We start from the raw sequence: 6,000 nt of genomic DNA, 5'->3' as shown, positions 1-6,000 counted from the left end.
AAACGAAAAAGAAGAAGAAGAAAAGGAAGAAAAACCGTGGACACAGACTGAGAGAGAGAGAGAGAGAGAGAGAGAAGAATGGAGAAAGATATAGAGGGAGAAAAAAAGGGGAGCGATTAGTCAGGCGTTTAGACTTTGGAGATTCTTTCATTAGTTTAAAAATCACATCCAGCTGCGGCCTTCGGTCGGTCGATCGTCTTCACGACGATTTTTACGTTCTTCATCTCGACGAAATTCACCCCCTTTGTTGTAGCTACACGTATGCACGTGTATATATATATATATGTATGCGTATATATTTGCACGGGGCTATATGGAATATGCAAAACATGATCGTGTGTGCGAGCGGGGGATTGAATCCGAGGGATTTCATTTTGTTTTACGCTTTTCCGTTTTATTCCGTTTCATTTGATTCGATTTTTCTTCACCCCCGCGTCTTTTCGGGTTTTCTTTTTTTCTTTGTTTTCTTCTCTCTGTGGTTTTTTTTTTTTTTTTTTTTTTTTTCTGTTTCGCGTAAGAAGGGGAAGTTCTTTTTATCCTTTTTCACACTCTCCTTGCATCCTCTTCATATTTGACGAGTCCCAGCGCGGAAATTTTCACCCCTTTCTACCTACTAGCGACTTCGCTTCGATTGATGTTTTCGACGGTATTCCGGAACACGGCAAAATGACATCGTTCTACGTGAGAAACACGTGGGCGAGATTCGGATTCCATTTGTGCGAAAACCTTTCGCTCGAAATTCGACTTTTCCATTCAATTTCATCGAGGTCGTTCCGTTGATCGCGGTGTAGAAACTATTATGGTTGGAATATTTTCTTTTTTTTTTTTTTTTTTTTTTAATAAGACCGAAATGAAAAGGAAAAACGAAAAATTGCTTGTAACACGTTTACCTTTGATCATTGACTTTACGCGTATTATTCGAAAACGCAAGCACGCCACCTGAATTATTCTCGAAACGGCAAATTATTACACCCGACGAATTTTGACGCGACGAAATAATTTGATGGAACGATTTTTTTCTTTCCTCAAGTATTTCGATGTGACAAAATAATTTCAGGCAAAGAATTTTCATACGATACGTTATAATATTTTAACACCATGAATTTTCGTCGGAACAACTTGTCACGATGTATTTCGGAATCTTGCCGGCCACGTAGAATTTTCACACGAAGTATTTTCATTCAGCGGAAATAATTTCAATACCACGAATCAATTTTTAGCGACAAACTTTGATACGACGATATAATATCGTACGTTCGACGGACGAAAAAATTCGACACGAAGAATTTTAACGCGACGATTCAATTTGACGCGCGACGAATATCGGATACGGCAAAACTTTCCTCCGATATTTTATTTATTTATTTATTTATTTATTTATGTTTTTTTTTTTGTTTTTTGTTTCCGCTCGCGATCCGTCACCTTTTTTTCCTCATGTCAGATATCATATCCTCCTCATCTCGAATAACCTTGTTCTCTCGCGCACCTTTTTCCTTGTTCGTCGGAAAAGGGCATTGTTGTTGGCGCAGACAGGCAAGGAAGGCAGGCAGGCAGGCAGGCAAAGCCCGGCTCCGGTCCGCCTTGTCGTCTCGTTCCCGAAGTAAAAGTGCCCCCTAACTCAAGCGTACACCCAGCTGGGTTCATTAGTAAACTGAAGTAGCTCGCAACACTGAAGCGCCGAGGCTCTTTGTTCTTCCCTCTACGTGTATATATATATATATATATATATAGTTCGTTCCGAGTAACTCGTGCGCGCGAGAGAGAGAGAGAGAGAGAGAGAGAGAGAGAGAGAGAGAGAGAGAGGAGAGAACCGGTCCCGTTCTCCCCCCCCCCAACCCCCAACCCCCCGTCCCTTTTTCGCCCTCCCGAGGACGGATGACACGTAGTTATTCCAATTCGAGCTTGCGGCTTGCACCCTCTGCGTGTGTGCGTGTGTGTGTGTCTGTAATACCTGGATTCCTTCGATCTGTGTGTGTGTGTGTGTTTGTCTGCTCACCTTGCCCGTTTCGTCCCGTATGCCCGACTTTCGCCCCTTGAGCACGCACCCTGGAAAATTGCAGTCTAACCCCCGTGGTACCAACACCTACACTTAAGCCTAAACCTACGGCATCCTGGGACCGAATCATCGGAACGTCTCCGCGCGGCTTCGGAAGTATAAAACGGAACTCGAAGCGGGCAACGAACTGTGTGAAGAAAAAAAAAAAAAATCAAACTTTCGTAAATACACGTAAATTTCTCGGTGTTTCGGTGGAAAAAATTGTGAAAAAAAAAAAAAAAAACCTTTATCGGCGAATGACATTTTTTAGACCGAAATAAATACAACGACGTCCGTATCAGTCGAACGTAATGTTTCATTAATATTTGAAATCTAATTTATATGTACATACCTAATATACCTATGCAGATGTGATTCGACCAACAGCTATAGGTATACACACATATATATATATATATATATATATATATATATATATATATATATATATATATATTTTTTTTTTTGTTTTAGGAATATATGATATGTATTATATTGTACATGATACATCAATTTGTATTCAAAAAATGATTCGTAAGAGATTTTTTCGAATCAAAATCAGTGAACAGAGGTAATTATTTACTCAAGCTTAAATTTCGATCGGTTGGATCAATCTTTTTATCCTGAATTTAGGACGGGAGGAAGGATAAAGGAAAAAAAAAAATAAAAAAAAAAAAAAATTTATCCGGACAACAAAAACGAAGGTACAGCGAAAAAAATGAAGCTGAATTCCGGGACATATTTTGGTTCGACAAAGTTTGCGCGTACGCATAATACGTAATGGTACGTATAACGGGTGACTCTCATTTATCTACATTAACCGAGGGGCATATAATATTTTGGCGCGGGTAGCCGGCGTGCGATCGGAGTTTTTGCGCGTCGCGGCGGCCCGGCGGGATATTAAATTTAAATGAATATTTTGGTTTTCGGTTAATGGGCCTTCATTTATCAACGGGCGAGACTCAGACAGCTGCGTAATGCCCGCGACGCCTCCCGCCATTGTTGTTTCTTCATTGTTCTTTCGCCAACCGAGGAGCACCAACCCCTTCTATTCTTACGATGTAATATTTTCTTCCACCGTCTCGTCGCCGCGGTCTGATCGAATTAGCCGGGGAACGGATAGAAGAAGAAACGTTCGCGAAGCGATCGGAATAAAACCCGCTTTAACACTGTCTCGTAGTTCTCCACTGCCTAGATCCGGCACGCTGTGTAAACAATTAAACTCTCCGCTTTGACTTGTGAGCGAACAGGTGCGGCAACGATCCACCACGGAATTACAATTCACTCTCTCGAAAATATTTTACAACCAGGAAACACTCTGTCTCCGGCATTTTATTATCTCTTCGTTCTTTTAACACCAGCTACTCTGTAACGGATACTTTTTCTCTTGTCTCAAGGCGTTTTCTCTTCTCCGGTTTGCACCGATCGACAAAATTTTACGGTCAATCCGACAAACATTGACAAATCTAAACGGCTCTGAAGTATAAGTTTTGTATTTGAAAAAATGTTCGAGTCTTTTGAAATTTTTGTGATTCAATGCAGCGCGGATCGATTATACATCCTGAAATGTTATAATTAGATCGAATAATAATGATATATGTGTTTCAGGCTATAGATCTGAAAATTGTCATTGCGATCCGAATGAAGATCGATACCAATTACTCGGATGAATTGTAATCAAATCGAAGACTCGTTGTCGATTAAAAACGTCTTTTGTATTTTAATACTCCCTAGTTTCGACATAAAAACTCGATTTCTATTTTATTTCACCTCGGTTACAAAATACAAACGTAATTTGTAATCTGTTTCGTATCAATTGGCAAAATACGAGTGTAATCTGTATTTTATCTCATCCTCAATTACAAAATGCAAACGTAATTTTTATTTTTTTAAAAAAAAAAGAAAAAAGAAAAAAACAAAGAAATATGTCGGTGAGACTGGAATGAATATCGAACGGGCTTCGCGAGAAAAGAGGGAAAAAGAGGCGAAAAGGTGGAACGCGAAAATATTCACCTTGCATAATCGTTCGGAGGTAACGTCGTCAGTCTAAGCCAACATCGGTGCGGGTGTCCCCGGGGAGGCTGCGACGCTGCAGAAACCGCGTCGAACCCGGGGAGTGATTCCCGAGGGAAACCTGCGGGAGAGCCGGAACGCGACGGACGGCGCCGAAGAATAGAAAAAAAAAAAAAAAAAAAACAAGAAGAAAAAAAAAGAAAAAAAAAAATACACCACGGCTAAATTTAATTTCCTATACTTTGCATAAGCTGAAAATATTACATATATATATATAGGAATGACTATAGAGACTTCCGCCTTCGCTCATCGTTCGCATCGAGTTTCCGCACACAACGATCGCGTTTTCTGCATAGGACGAACACCGAGAGAAATTTTTATTACCGGTTACCGATCGGTTCTTAACTATTTTCATTTTTTTACCACTATCGACAAAATACAGTTCCGGGTAGAAAATGAAAATTAGTTTTCTAGCCGTTAACGGAAAGTCTAGTGTCCGTTAATATTCTTTCTCGTTACGATCGCTGTTGCTAGATTTTCTTGCAACCGTTGCGAAAATTTAACGATTGTGTAAGATTAAATTGACGTTCAAGACTTGTTTAAGGGGCACACCTAGTGTGACAGCCTAAAAGAAAAAGACGATTTTTGGGAATTTCAAAAAAAAATAAAAAACTACCGTATCAATTATTTAAAAATTTTAAGGGTATATTTATACGTATCTTAAGAATACACAGTAAAATGATTGAAGAGAAAAATTCAACATTCTTCGAGTTACACGCGATCTCCGACGGCGCTGAAAAAAAAAGGGTCCTCCACTGCTGCGGTGATTCCGGCCTTCTCCGTGGATGAAACCTAAAAGAAAAAAAATTCTTGTTAAACTAGAAGATATTGTCCGTACAATGACCTACGGTCGAAAAAAAAAAATCAAAAAATTGACAAAATGGCGGCGTTTTTAAAAAAAAAGTTGAACTTGACCCAAAATTTTGGTCGTTTTTGGCCTGCCAAAATTCGATTTTTGATCAGATCAAAAAACTGGTAGGTCATCGTACGGACAATATCTTCTAGTTTAACAAGAATTTTTTTTTTTAGGTTTCATCCACGGAGAAGGCTGGAATCACCGCAGCAGTGGAGGACCGTTTTTTTTCAGCGCCGTCGGAGATCGCGTGTAACTCGAAGAATGTTTAATTTTTTTCTCCAAACATTTTACTGTGTATTCTTAAGATATGTATAAATATACCCTCAAAATTTAAAAATAATTGATAGCGTAGTTTTTTTTTTTTTTTTTAATTCCCAAAAATCGCCTTTTTTGTAGGCTGTCACACTAGGTGTACCCCTTAACTAAAAAATTCGAGTAAACCTCAGAAACTGATTCTGCGTTGCAATAACCAAAAAAGGATCGACGAGAGCGCAAAATGGTTAGGCATACCTCGTTTTTCGGAATTCCAACAGTATTCAAACAGTTTTTTTTTAAGGATACCTGTTTTACTGAATTTTTCTAACTACTGTAACAAATGAAATTTTTCTCCGTGCAATATATCACGTGCAAAAATGCAGGTAGCCTGTGATGAATTGCAAAAATTCAGAAATTTTGTGCAAATATAACTGCTGAGCGAAGTTGCTGTAAAATGAAAATCTTTTTGCTTCAAAGTCTGTATTTAGAATCGGGATGAAGAGAGTAATTACGAATATAACCCGTCTTGTTTGCGGATTACGTGTAGGTGTAATACTGGTTTAGAGAAACGGGGCTTTTCACGCGTTTTCAACTGCTACGCTTTCGCCTCGCACAAAGGACGAAGGACCCGACAAAATAAGATCCTGCAGCTTTTGTACCGTGGTATTTGAGGCAAGGAAATTTTCGAAAAAGAAACAGAAAAAGAAAAAACAAAATGAAACGAAAAATATTACAGTCTTACGGGTCTGAAAATTGCAATCAGCGCAACATTCGGACAGAA

Source organism: Neodiprion lecontei, chromosome 4 (genome assembly GCF_021901455.1).
Source record: "Neodiprion lecontei isolate iyNeoLeco1 chromosome 4, iyNeoLeco1.1, whole genome shotgun sequence".
Classification (NCBI taxonomy): Eukaryota; Metazoa; Arthropoda; class Insecta; order Hymenoptera; family Diprionidae; genus Neodiprion; species Neodiprion lecontei.
The sequence above is the reverse complement of the archived record's forward strand: the minus strand, read 5'-3'. Positions refer to the sequence as shown.